A 15,187-nucleotide genomic window follows, 5' to 3' on the forward strand; every position below is an offset into this window, starting at 1 on the left:
ATTCAGCAAACTATGTGGCCTCAGTTGGCCCTGATGCAGACTTGCCGGAAAATGTCAACCTCACGGCCCTTGAAGCTGCTCGTCCTGGCTTGCCCCCCCAAAGCACCCACGAGGTCAGAAACCAATACATGGAGTACTTTGTGGGTAGGGGGACCATTGATATGCTAGACAATGTCTGAGAGGCATTTTTTAAATACATTTTTCTTTGAAACTGCAATAATCTTTTTTTTATCTACTGCTTGGCTTTGTTTTAGGTGTCTCCTAGGTATTTTTGCTGTTTTTTGGCCCTTTTTCTACAACAGTGCAAGCCCAAGTTCTGAGTAAGATGAGGTGACATTCTCTTCAGATAATCTTATTATGTTGTGGGTCTGCTACACACACAACTCGTTTTTGTTGATAATGTATGTAGTGCATTACTGACAAAAATATTGCTAATTTTCAGCACCATGGCAGAAATATGTGGGGTCATGAAAATGGCATGATTGGGGAAATTTAAACGTCACTGTGGGTGTTATTTACTAAAGGAAAATCCACTATGCACTACAAGTGCACTGCAAAAGTGCACCTGAAACTGCACTTGGAGTGCAAAGTGGATTTGCCTTTAGTAAATAACACCCATTGCCACAGAAAACAACAACTTTACTACAAATATTGCTTTTGCACATTGAAAAAGGAAGCCACACATTGTTGATAATTTAACTTTTCACTCAAAGCACATTCACATGTGCGTTTAGAAAAGGGTTTTACAACAAACCAACATATTTGGTGTATATAACATTATTTTGAGTAACATTTTTATAACTTGCGTTTTTGTGTAAATAGGCATGTATCAAAGCATAAAATACAGAACACAGGAACTTACAAAGTTCAACTTTGAAAAGTGAAGACAATATCAGACATGAGTATGTACAAACTGTGCTGATATTGCCTTCATCAGATGGGGTGACACCCCTGGAAAAGCCAAATTTGGAAGATGCACACAAATTGAGAATCAAAAAGTGGCCAGTTTCTTCCTGATCCCATGCCTATGGCCGCGTACACACGGGCGGACTGTTCGCCCAACTTTGTTCGTCAAACAGTACGACAAACAGTCCGCTCAAAATTTGCATGAACGGACTTGACCACACACGATGAACGAACAGTCCGCTGAAAGCGTGCGTGATGACGTGTACAGCACGTACGACGGGACTAGAAAAACAACGTCCTATACACTGCAATGCAACCTTCGCCGTGTAAATTCTTTCTGAGCATGCGCGAGACTTAGTTTGTCGAACAAGCCTACACACGAGCGGACTGTCCGCTCAAACCAAGTTTCAGCGGACTGTCTTACGGGAATTCCGAAAAACTTTGTTCGTCAGACTGTCCGCTGAAACTGTCCGCTGAAGCCCACACACGAGCGGACTGTCCGCTGAAACACTGTTCAGTGGACAAAGTTGGGCGAACAGTCCGCCCGTGTGTACGCGGCCTAATGTCAACATGTGCTATCTCCCATCATGGGTTATCAATGTATGTGTTTTGGGGATGCAACCCCTTCATCTCAGCCACTTTAGTAGCAAGGAAGAGGCTGCACCCACAAAACGTGTACATTGATCCCCCATGGTGGGAGATAGCACATCTTGACACACTGTGCGCATCTTCCAAATTTGGCTTTTCTAAAAATATAAAAGTGTTTTTGAAAATTTAAAATGGATGCTAGCTAGTTTTGGGAGTTTCAGACTCTCCCTAAAACATCAATGATGTTCTTCATTTTTTGTTGAACATCATTGATGTTTTTCTGGATATTCTCTAAATCGTGATTGCACCCCATTATCTCCCCAATGAGGATCTGGGCACTTTCACTGGTAAAATGCGATTCTTCTTCCACAACATCCACATCACCTAAAAATAAACCAATAAAAACACACCATGTATTATAAATATGCAGACATACATTGATTAGCTTACCTGAAGCTGTGGTCTCCGACACTCACCTGTTGTGGTGACAATTTCGCAAATTTCGACAATCTCTCCTTCCCTGCTTCTGGTGTTGGTATTTCCCCTTCTTTGGGAGGTGTGGGGTCCCTGGTGTCCTCAGACATCCCGAGTCTTCTCTCCCCTATGAGAATGTAAAAAAGGAATACTTAGCACACAGATATTTGAGGGCAGAAATAGGAATATGAAACATTGCTTGGAAGTGTCGTACAATTGTGTTTTTTGGCAGAGTTCAAATGTGAAAACATTATTTTTGACACTTTCTAAAGCTGGAATACTTACCTGCAGTGTGAACAAATATAGTCAAATGCAACTTGGCAAAACACATTATTTTTAGAGTGGGCTAACGAACGATGTTTATTACGAACGATTGAACCCATGAACATGAAAGTGGCCATTTTAAACTGTACAACATTAAATCAAAGCACATGGAGCAGTATGCAAGCAATAATAATAATATGAACACACGACAACTACTTACTTTTTGAAGAACTCGCTTGATCCTTCTGTACTGATCATGCTTCCTCAGTTTCAGGTCTGACCAGCGTTTTCTCAGTTGATCCTTGGATCATCGTACCCCAAAATACTTCTGCAGACTCTTCTCAACTTTAGTCATGATCTTGGCCTTTCTGATATTTGGGTTTGGGTAAGGTTCATACTTCCCATCATAGTCGTTCCTCTTCAATATGTCCACCGTCTCCAACATCTCTCCAAAAGACATATTTGAGGCCTTAAATCTTCTTCTCCAGGATCGGGACGTTTCAGGATCTGGGCTTTCCTTGCCCTCCTCCTCGTTAGTGGAATTATTAGTGTGCACCTGCTGTGTCTCCGCCATGTGCTCTCCCCACTGCGCCAAGAGAGAAGGGGTGGGGAATAGTCTAGAAAGAACATCAGGGGCAGGCAGAGTTTCATACATACACACTGTATATAAAACGCAACATGCGTGTGTTGTACATACGATCTGTGAGCAGAGTTAGGAGCTGACACGCCGATCGTTCACACAAAGGTACAATTTTAACTTGGTACATCACTAACCTATACTGCTTCTATATAGGCCTATGTTGGGACAAGATTAGGAGAGTTTAGCCTGACATTATTAGGGTTTGTCTTGTGTTGTGTCTTGCAGACAAGATGGATCCCTTCAAGGAAACACATTTTATGGAGCTAATTGTTGATATGCTCAGGGAGCTGCCCTGCCTGTGGCAGATGAACAACCCCTTTTATAAGGACCTAAGAAAGAGGAAGGCAGCGCTGGAAAAACTGCTTGATTTGGTGAAGATCATGGTCCCCATGGCAGACATGACCTATGTTGTAACGGCTCCCCTAATGTAAAGGGGGTTAACGCCGTTTACGATGTTCCCTCTTCTGGACACACATCCACTCGCTACCAATATCCACAGCTAAACGACCCTTTCCTATAGGAGCCGACCCCTCTGGCAAAAAGACGAGATGCACTCTGTCTCTGCTGTAGTAGGAATGAATTTATTAAAGACCAACATTGTAACTTTATACACAATTCAAGGCACATGCTTTAACATGAACAAGAGCCCAGCTCCACCCACACATCCCAAGGCTCAACACCTCACCCTGGCATCTGCTAGGCTTCAAACGATCCCACCCAATACACATCTTTTCACAAAGGGTTAGCAGCCAGTCTGTCTGGCACTTTACAATACACACAAGGACAGACTTAAATGAACAATAGAAATGCAAAACAACTTAATTCCTCACAGCAATGACACTTAACCCCCACATACAGTATACATCCAATTTATATTCAATGTATATACAGCCTTGAATATGGCTATCGCAGACCATATCGGGGGTTTCTTTTATTCACCCTGTGTCCAAAATTGGTGCCCTGAGGAGTACATATCTCAGGGAGCACAAGAAGTTCCAGGATTCCCTGAGATCAGGAGATCCAGATGCCATTTATGTCCCCAGGATGTTGCACTACGAGAGGCTGCATTTTCTGGCAGACCAGGAGGAACCCAGGCCACCACCCTAGCATCTTCCTTCAAGGCTTCCTTCACCCCCAGCTGAGGCTTCCAATGTCCAACCTTGGCCTTCCAGGCAGCAACATGTGGAGGGGCCCAGCTTGAGACAGGTAAAGCATTGTTGAACATATTTCTTGTCGTACATTTAATGATGTTAACTAGATGCTATTATTGATCAGTAAGTTGATCAGTAAGTTGTGATTTAACAAAGTGGTTTACATATCAATAGACAAAAATCATTGGGACAAGAAGGAAAAATGCTGGCCTCAGAATGATAGTCTGTTCTATTTGGTAACATTCAATTTGCAACAGTCATGAGCACAAAATTGTATGATTGATGACCAAAAAACTAAAACTATGTCCCATTTTCATACACAGGAAGAAATCAGCCGGGAGGAGGCATGTGACAAGTGGCAGCCGGGAGGAGGCTGTGGCAAGTGGCAGCCAGGAGGTCGACCATCGCCCTCCTCCTCCTGCCACAACTACAAGAGCAGAGCCACAGCCTGGAAGGAAGCCTGGAGGGAAGTGCCTAAGGAAGACCAGAGAATTATGGCCCGGGTTCAGTTTGGTCTGACAGAAGATGCAGGCTCTTGTAGGACCACAGCCTGGGGACATAGATGGCATCTGCTCTTCCTGATCTCTTGGACTTCTGGACCAGACTGCTCTCCCTGAGGTATGCACTCCTCAGGCCACCAATTTTGCATTTTCAAAATATTTCATGTCTGCCCTGGGGGCCAAAGGATTTGCCAAATTGACCAGTTTCTCCAGTGTTGCCTTTCTGTTTATTTGTTTGACACCTAAATAAAGGGTTTTTTTTTGGTTGAAGAAATACTTGCCTATGTGTTTTACTTCAAAAAGGACAGTTTTTTTGTGAGTAGGCAGGTACATAAATACAAAGTCAAATTAATAATAAGGGGCACCAACACCAAACAACCTCCTCTAGATTAAAAAATAAAACCAAAAAATAAAAAGATAATAATGGTGTTATGGTAAGTTGACACACAAAAATTCCGAAGATGAGCAAACTGTCAAAAAAGGAGATCTTGATTAAAAAAAAAAACAACCACAAAATTTAAAACAAAAAACAAAAAAATGATTGGGGAGATGTGACGAATTAAAATATTGTATTCATGAAATGAGGAAAAAGAATAAAGAAATATGTTTGGGAGAAGTGTGTGTGAATATGAGCATCAAAACAACTTCATTCTTGTAGCATTATAAAGAAAAATAGAATTAAAGAATTTTTAACATTGCAGTGTGACGAATGTGCTATATTGATTACGAACAGTAGTTTTACCAGGCCGAGCATTTCCGTCTCAGAATTTATTCTGGGCATGCGTGGCACCTTGTCTGTAGGCTACAGATGATTGGAACTGACGTGCATCGGATCATGTCGGAAATTTTTTTGCCAGCTCTCAAACTTCGTTGGTCAGAAATGCTCATGGAAATAGTCCGATGGAGCCCACACACTGTCAGATTATCCGACAACACGGTCCGAACGGACATTTTCCATCGGATTTTCTGACCGTGTGTACAAGGGCTTAAAGTGGTTGTAAACCCTTACAAATCACTTTGACCTACAGGTAAGCCTAGATTAAGCCTTACCTGTAGGTCCAAGAAATATCTCCTAAACCTACACGGTTTAGGAAATATTTACTTAAAGACAGTGACAGCTGTCTACGTCATGCCACTGCTAACGGCGATATGCCATTAGTGGCGGCTCCCGTGCACATGTGCGGTAGTGACGTCATCGCTGCTCCGGCGCTTTGAGTGGCCAGAGCAGCGATATCCGAAAGGAAGATGGACGCTCCGGAGTACAGGGGACAGCGGTGACATCGCTGGCTCCTGTGTCAGGTAAGTGACACATAATGGGCTACTATGCGATGCATAGTAGTCCATTATGCTTTACCTTTGCAGGGAGACAAAGAGGAAGTAACATCCATCAGGGTTTACTTCTTCTTTAACCACTTCAACCCCGGACCAATTTTCAGCCTAAGGACCAGAGGTCTTTTTACAATTTCTCACTGCACCGATTTAACTGGAATTGCGCGGTCATGCAATGTTGTACCTAAACAAAATTTGCGTCATTTTCTTCCCACAAATAGAGCTTTCTTTTGATGGTATTTGATTGCCTCTGCGATTTTTATTTTTTGCGATATAAATGGAAAAAGACCGAAAATTTTGAGAAAAAAATGATATTTTCTACTTTTTGTTATAAGAAAAAAATCGAATAAACTCAATTTTAGTAATACATTTAGGGCAAAATGAATTCAGCCACATGTCTTTAGTAAAAAAAAAAGTCAATAAGCGTATATTTATTGGTTTGCGCAAAAGTTATAGCGTCTACAAACTAAGATACATTTTCTGGAATTTACACAGCTTTTAATTTACAACTGCCCATCTCATTTCTTGAGGTGCTAAAATGGCAGGGCAGTACAAACCCCCCCAAATGACCCCATTTTGGAAAGTAGACACCCCAAGGAAATTGCAGAGGGGCATGTTGAGTCCATTGAATATTTTTTCTTGTCCCAAGCGATTGAATAATGACACAAAAAAAAAAAAAGTTTACAAAAAGTTGTCACTAAATGATATATTGCTCACACATGCCATAGTTATATGTGGAATTGCACCCCAAAATATATTCTGCTGCTTCTCCTGAGTACGGGGATACAACATATGTGGGACTTTTTGGGAGTCTAGCCACGTACGGCACCCCGAAATCCAATCACTGCCTTCAGGATTTCTAAGGGTGCAAATTTTTGATTTGACTCCTCACTACCTATCACAGTTTCGAAGGCCATCAAATGCCAAAATAGCACAAACCCCCCCAAATGACCCCATTTTGGAAAGTAGACACCCCAAGCTATTTACTGAGAGGCATGTTGAGTCCATGAAATATTTTATATTTTGCCACAAGTTGCAGGAATATTACAATTTTTTTATTTTTTTTTGCACAAAGTTGTCACTAAATGATATATTGCTCACACATGCTATGGGCATAAGTCAAATTACACCCCAAAATAAATTCTGCTGCTTCTCCTGAGTATGGGGATACCACATGTGGGGGACTTTTTGGGAGCCTAGCCACGTACGGGACCCCGAAAACCAAGCACTGCCATCCGGATTTAAATATAAAACTCTACAAAAAAAACTGTTAGCGATGGCAGGGATCAGGCCTGACTCTGCGATCGCTGCGGTTATGTGTTTAGTGTTTTGTAAGTGACAGTGATCGATCGATACTGCACTTGGGAGGGCTGGGCGGAGGGGCAAAACACAGGTGCCAGCAGGTATCTGGGCTGATCCCGCTAACAATGCGTTTTTTTGGAACCTAAACTGCTGGGGACGCTAGTATAGATCTGATCAGATAAGATATTGATCTGTTCAGATTCTATACCACTACGGGAGGTGTATGCTTTGCGCGTGGGTGTTAGCAGTACTGGCACTAACCTAGCGCTGCCTGGGGCGACGCAGACCCTGACCCTAAAACCTAATTGATATCACCTGCTGGGTGATCAGGGGGTTAAACCTTTATTGGGTAATAAATGGTGGGTGCCCTGATGCTATAAAAAGCAAACTAACCAAAGTCACCCGTAACACTTATACGGTTATCGCTGGTGAAAGGGTTAACTAGGGGCAATCATGGGGTTAAAACCGTTATTGGGTAGTATATGGGGGTACCTAGCGATATAAAAACCTGGCGGTGAACCCAAAAAAATAACTAGCTACCTAGCGACACTAATGCAGCGATCAGAAAAATGATCGCTTAGTGACACTGGCAAAAGGGGGTGAAAGGGTTAACTAGGGGCAATCAGGGGGTTAAAACCATTATTGGGTAGTATATCGGGGTACCTAGCGCTATAAAAACCTGTCGGTGAACCTAAAAAAATAACTAGCTACTTAGGCCCACCAGTGACACTAATGCAGCGATCAGAAAAATGACCGCTTAGTGACACTGGCAAAAGGGGGTGAAAGGGTTAACTCTAGGGGCAATCAGGGGGTTAAACCTTTATTGGGGGGTGGTAGGGGGCTACCCTGGACCTAACACTAACTGCCCTGACAGTTTTTACTTTTACAACTGACACTGAATGCAGTGATCAGTAAATAAATGATCACTGCAATCAGTGACACTGTAACTGGGGGGGAATCGGGGGGGGGCAATCGGGGGGAGGTGATCGGGGGGTTTGTGTACCTATGTGTGCCTATGTGTTAGTGTAGTGTTGGTGCACACTTACTTTCACTTCTCCTCGTAGTCCGGTCAATAAGATCGCCCCGAGGAGAATGACATCACTTCCTCCCTGCCTGTGTTTACTATACACAGCGGGAGGAAGCTTCTCATTCGCCAGGAGCGATCGAGAGGCGATGGCCAGAAACCAAGGCCATCCCCTCATCCCAGATCGCTCCTGCAGCGAAACGGAATGCCGCATCCAGCGGGAGGGGGTCCGATCGGACCCCCCACCCGCTGGAAGGCAAGCACGTACATGTACGTGCTTGTGCCTGTACATGCCATTGTGATGACGTACAATGGCATGCGGTGGTCCTTAAGTGGTTAAGGGGGGCACAAGAGTCACCTGATTTGTCAAGCACTTGGTGACTTTGGAACTCACAGCAAGATAGCAAATTATTTCTATGGGATGATTTATGGTAAAATGTATATCAGTTTATTGATGGACTATTATTTATAGGTCTGTTTACACCGGAATACCAGCATTGTGTTTACATCGTTCACTGCTCACTTTTTCATTTATTTACACAACTTGTTTTTTTGATATTTTTGGTGTCCTCCTTTTTTTCACAGGTGGAGTTTAGCTCTTCATGCCGGTTATTAAGTAATAATTAACTGTATTGATATGTGAAGAGAGGTTTCTGGATTGCGTTCCATTTGCACATTGATATATGTCAGAGTTTGGTGGTATATATACTTATAAGATGATCACATACGAGTGCACTAGATTGTTGGGTAGTGCACTATGGTCTCAACCAGGGGTCAAGTCCTGGGAAAAAAAGTGTGGGAACCCCCACCCAAGATCCCCTCCCCCCACCAAAAAAAATAAAAAATGATACGCTCATATGCACAAACGCTTCAAAGGTGGTATTTTTCATCCAATCTTCGTATTGTGTATGAAGCTTAACTGTTAGTACATAAAAAAAAACAATTCACAATAAACATAAATGCTGTAATTCTCTGAATAATCAGCATTCATTCCATTGTGCTTCCATGTAAATGTGACCATCATGTTCTGATCTTTATTGGGGATGTTATTTTGTATATAGAGTGTTTATGTGGTGAGTTTACACTTTTCATTGAACAGAGTTTGGATAACACAGGGTTAAATGGAAAGGTGATAAATGAAGTGCACATTATCTGGACAGAATGCTTGGGGAGATAGTGATGTGTTCCTGCTTAGGAGATGTATGTTAGCTTGGGGGGGGCTGCAAACTCTGCAGGGGCTCCAACACACACTCGCTGCTATTCCAACCCTTCACATATTTCCACATAAACTTCCCTCCTGGCATTAAACTTTGCCAGGTATTGTGCCCAGCTTACCACCCCAAACTGATGTTCCTCCCTCAGCTCACCTCTCTCCCTGCATGTCCTGTGAGCAGAATAGCTGTGCTCCTGCTCTGGATTCTCTCATCATATGGCACTGAAGATAGAGGAGGGATTCAGCAGGACACACAGAGCAAGTATGCAGGAGACTGGGGGGGGGGGGGAGACAGAAAATCAGGAGGGGCCGGCGGGGATGAGCGCATCATGAGAGGTCTGACTAAATACAATCTCTTAGCAGAAGGGACCTGATCTACCCATCAGCTAGCTGTGATTGACAGGTAGATCGAAGAGGAAGCTGTCATGGGGCCCCCTACTGGCAATGCCTGAATGGTCAGATGTGCGGCACTTACTATTGCGAGCTGTGTCGGCGGCTGCTGGTGTAGCACCTCCCACACACCTCGCATACTTCAAAGTCTTGCAGGACACGGCTGCTAATGGGAACTGAGTTCCTGTTGTGGAAAAAGTACAGGAACTCCGTTCCCGTGAGTTCCCACAGGAATTGAGCCCTGGTCTCAACGCTGAGGGATTGAGATCCCCCTCTCTTCTCTAGGGTAGCGCCGTGTACCCCCTTTCATTTTTTCCAATTTATCATAGCCCCTTATGGGGGTCTATTAGAGGGCAGCAAACCTTGTTTTATCCTGAGAGCGGAGCTTCTCCTAGAACTTTTATAGATCTTCTGCTGCTTTTCCTCTGTATCTGAGATAAATGTTAACAAAGCCAAAACTCTCTGAGCCACGTTCCCCCCGATATACAATTAATATCCGCACATGATTACTGTGCATGACTGGGAACCTACCTGTACTAATGTTGAAGTTAAATATATTTAACGACTTCAGCCCCGGACCTTTTTGCTGGCCAATTACCAGAGCGCTTTTTGCGATTCGGCACTGTGTCGCTTCAACTGACAATTGCGCGGTCGTGCGATGTGGCTCCCAAACAAAACTGACATCCTTTTTCCCCCACAAATAGAGATTTCTTTTGGTGGTATTTGATCACCTCTGCGTTTTTTTTGCACTATAAACAAAAATAGAGCGACAATTTTGAAAAAAACACATTATTTTTTTACTTTTTGTTATAATAAGGCCGTGTACACACGTGGCAGACTGTCTGGCCAACTAAGTCCGTCAGACAATCCGACAGACAGTCCGTCCTACTTTCGAATGAACGGACTTGCCCACACACGGCACTTTTTGAGCGGACTAATACGGCAGACTAAGTTCGCCATACTATCCGCCCTACTTTTGAAATGAACGGACTCGCCCACACACGCGGAGGAAAGTCCGCTCAGGAGACGTCGCTGACCCGCCGCCTGGAATGGACTTAAAGGGGAACCCCAATGCCGAAAAAAATCGGCGCGGGGGTCCCCCAAAAGTCCACAACAGACCCTTGTCCGAGCACGCTACCCGGCCGGCCAGGAAAGGGGGGCAAGCGAGCGCCCCCCCCTCCTGAGCCGTACCAGGCCGCGTGCCCTCAACATGGGGGGTGCCTTGGGGAAGGGGGGGCCGCGCGGCCCCCCCACCCCAAAGCACCTTGTCCCCATGTTGATGAGGACAAGGGCCTCTTCCTGACAACCCTGGCCGTTGGTTGTCGGGGTCTGCGGGCAGGGGGCTTATCGGAATCCGGGAGCCCCCTTTAATAGGGGGGCCCCGGATACCGGCCCCCCACCCTATGTGAATGAGTATGGGGTACAATGTACCCCTACCCATTCACCTGTAAAATAAAAGTACCAAAAAAAAACACAACACACGAGATAAAATATTTTATTGCACAGCTCTGGGAGTCTTCCGTCTTCGGGGGTCTTCTCGCCGGACTCCTCCGCTATCTTCTTGTAGCTCTTTTGCTAGCGGAGGAGTCCGGCTTTCTTCCTCGCCGCCGGCCTCTTCTCCCGACTTCGGGGGTCTTATCCCCCTCTTCGGTTCTTCTGCCGGGCCACCGCGCCTTCTTATAGCTCTTTTGCAGGCGGTGGCCCGGTCTTCTGTCGTCGCCGTCGCCGCCGCCTTCCGTTCTTCTTCTTCTTCTTCCTCTTCTTCTTCTCCAGGAGATGTTGCCTCGACGATCTCTCCGGCCACAATGCCAGGGCCGCGCTGGGCGGCCACTTATATAGGGACAATGGGGTGGTGTCACATGGCTTTATGTCACATGGGTTGGTCACATGGTGACCCCGCCCCCTTACGATGTCATAGTCCCCATGTGACATCAACCCATGTGACCAACCCATGTGACAAAGCCATGTGACACCGCCCCATTGTCCCTATATAAGTGGCAGCGGAGCGCGGCCCTGGCATTGTGGCCGGAGAGATCGTCGAGGCAACATCTCCTGGAGAAGAAGAAGAGAAAGAAGATGAAGAAGAACGGAAGGCGGCGGCGACGGCGGTGACAGAAGACCGGGCCACCGCCTGCAAAAGAGCTATAAGAAGGCGCGGTGGCCAGGCAGAAGAACCGAAGAGGGGGACAAGACCCCCAAAGTCGGGAGAAGAGGCCGGCGGCGAGGAAGAAAGCCGGACTCCTCCGCTAGCAAAAGAGCTACAAGAAGATAGTGGAGGAGTCCGGCGAGAAGACCCCCGAAGACGGAAGACCCCCGGAGCTGTGCAATAAAATATTTTATCTCGTGTGTTGTGTTTTTTTTTGGTACTTTTATTTTACAGGTGAATGGGTAGGGGTACATTGTACCCCATACTCATTCACATAGGGTGGGGGGCTGGTATCCGGGGGCCCCCTTATTAAAGGGGGCTCCCGGATTCCGATAAGCCCCCCGCCCGCAGACCCCGACAACCAACGGCCAGGGTTGTCGGGAAGAAGCCCTTGTCCTCATCAACATGGGGACAAGGTGCTTTGGGGTGGGGGGCCCCCCCTTCCCCAAGGCACCCCCCATGTTGAGGGCACGCGGCCTGGTACGGCTCAGGAGGGGGGGGCGCTCGCTCGCTCCCCTTTCCTGGCCGGCCGGGTAGCGTGCTCGGACAAGGGTCTGTTGTGGACTTTCGGGGAACCCCCACGCCAATTTTTTTCGGCGTTGGGGCTCCCCTTTAAGTTCATACCAGGCGGCGGGGCCAGCGACGTCTCCGTCGCGGGCCCCGCCTACCTGAATACCCGCTCGAAATGAGCAGACTTTTCTCCGGGCGGGAAAGTCCGCTCATTTCAAAAGTAGGGCGGACTGGCACACACACGGGCGGATTGTCCGCCGAAATGCGAGTCCAGCGGACAGTCTTTCCAACATTCCGAAAGACTTAGTCCGCCAGACTATCCGCTGAAAAAGTCTGCTCAAGCCCACACATGAGCGGACTGTCCGCTGAAATGTGTTTCAGCGGACTAAGTTGGACAGACAGTCCACCCGTGTGTACGCGGCATAAATATACCTCAGTTTAGGCCGATACGTATTCTTCTACATATTTTTGGTAACAAAAAAAAATCACAATAAGCGATTATTGATTGGTTTGCGCAAAAGTTATAGCGTCTACAAAATAGGGCAGTGTTTCTCAACTCCAGTCCTCAAGGCGCCCCAACAGGTCATGTTTTCAGGATTTCCCTCAGATAAAAGGGCTGTGGTAATTACTAAGACAGTGAAACCCTGAAATAGGGGATAGTTTTATGGCATTTTTATTAATATTTTTTTTTTACTAGTAATGGCGGCAATCTGCGATATTTATTGTGACTGCGACATTATGGCGGACACATCGGACACTTTTGACACATTTTTGGGACCATTGTCATTTATACATTGATTGGTGCTATAAAATTGTATTGATTACTGTTACAATTACACTGGCAGTGAAGGGGTTAACCATTAGGGGCTAGGGAGGGGTTAAGTGTGTCTGGGGGAGTGATTTTAACTGTTAGGGGGGATGGGCTATGAACGACACTGCACAGATCATAGCTCCCGATCACAGGGAACAGCGATCAGTGACACGGTCACTAGGCAGAGTGGGGGGAAGCTTGTTTACATTGGCATCTCCCCATTCTTCAGCTCCGTGAGATGATCGCAGGTATCCCCGTGGCACTCACATGACCACACAGCGTCAAATTCAAAGGGATGTACCTGTACACTCATTTGCCCAGCCGCGCCATTCTGCCGATGTGAATTTACATGCGTTGGTCGGCAAGTGGTTAAATGTTTAAAAAAAAGAAGGAAATAATGTGCTTCAATCATCCTGACACCATAACAACCATGGTGCCGGGATGATTGGAGCGCCAACACCAGGTGTTTGGAGTATCTTTATCTGCTGATTGATAAACTTTCTGGAATACATATTTGTATTGTGGTGTAGGAGATACAAGAAATTCTTACCTCTGTGACACGCTCAGACGGATCTCGCAATGTTTCACTTCCTTATACAGTCTCTTGTATATACTCTCCCATCCCCCATATCAGGAAATCCTGCGTTTCCTGAGCTCTCCGAGAGGGATGTGTACAAAGCGGAGGAATAACCTCGCCCTCTCATCTCCTATCATGACTTGTTTACAACAATCAGATCCAACCAAATGTTTTTTTGTTTTTTTTAATGCAGTACAAATCCATATACAAAAAAAAGTTTGTGTATTTCAATAAACCTCATTCATACCATTGTGTTGTCTTTATGTGCGTTTATAAAAAGTACAGCTTGCTGCATTTTGTGTGATTCCATCAAAACAATCAAATCCACAAACAATTGAATAGCCTTAATGTCTCATCCGATCAATTTTGATAGGATTCGATCAAACTGAGTCAATCGGTCAGGGTGGAATATTATCATTTCCAATTAGTCAGCAGCACCGAGAAACACTATATTACCAAAAGTATTGGGACACCTGCCTTTATACACATATAAACATTAACCACTTGACCACCGGGCACTTAAACACCCTTAATAACCAGACCAATTTTCAGCTTTCGGTGCTCTAACATTTTGAATGACAATTACTCAGTCATGCAACACTGGACCTATATGACATTTTTGTCCTTTTTTTTTACACAAATAGAGCTTTCTTTTGGTGGTATTTATTCACCGCTGGGTTTTTTATTTTTTGTGCTATAAAAGAAAAAATACAGAAAATTCTGTAAAAAAATGAATTTTATTTTGTTTATGTTATCAAATATAGCAGGCTAGTAATTTTTCTTCATAAATTTTGGCCAAAATTTCTACCACTACATATCTTTGGTAAAAATAAGTACAAATTGGTGGATATTATTTGGTCTTTGTGAAAGTTATAGAGTCCACAAGCTATGGTGCCAATATCTGAAAATTGATCACACCTGAAGGACTGACGGCCTATTTCAATTCTTGAGACCCTAACATGCCAGAAAAGTACAAATGCCCCCCAAATTACCCCTTTTTGGAAAGAAGACATTCCAAGGTATTTAGTAAGAGGCATGATGAGTTTTTTGAAGTTGTAATTTTTTCCCACAATTCTTTGCAACATCAAGATTTTTTTCCTTTTTTTTCACAAAATTGTCATATCAGATTATTTCTCACACACAGCATATGCATACCACAAATTACACCCCAAAACACATTCTGCTATTACTCCCGAGTACGGCGATACCACATGTGTGAGACTTTTACACAGTGTGGCCACATACAGAGGCCCAACATGCAGGGAGCGCCATCAGGCGTTCTGGAGCACCCAGGACAATTCTGACATTTCTCTCCTACATGTAAAAATCATCATTTATTTGCTAGAAAATTTCATAGAACCC

General features: G+C 44.8%; 1 protein-coding gene across 5 annotated transcripts in view; it reads right to left on the reverse strand.

The window, feature by feature from the left end:
* The window catches only part of LOC143986539 (NACHT, LRR and PYD domains-containing protein 3-like), a 535,368-nt gene extending 521,515 nt beyond the window's left edge, over positions 1-13,853 (reverse strand). For 3 of the 5 annotated variants that reach the window (XM_077484912.1, XM_077484911.1, XM_077484913.1), the window contains exon 1: positions 13,799-13,852. The gene's annotated coding sequence lies outside the window, so the exon portion shown is untranslated. Of the gene's footprint in view, positions 1-13,798 lie in introns of all 5 variants that reach the window. The other 2 variants (XM_077484916.1, XM_077484915.1) reach the window with 2 other exon arrangements.
* Positions 13,854-15,187: the final 1,334 nt, after the last annotated feature.

Source organism: Lithobates pipiens, unplaced genomic scaffold (genome assembly GCF_037356315.1).
Source record: "Lithobates pipiens isolate NorthernLeopardFrog02 unplaced genomic scaffold, aLitPip1_a1.2 Scaffold_167, whole genome shotgun sequence".
Taxonomy (NCBI): domain Eukaryota; kingdom Metazoa; phylum Chordata; class Amphibia; order Anura; family Ranidae; genus Lithobates; species Lithobates pipiens.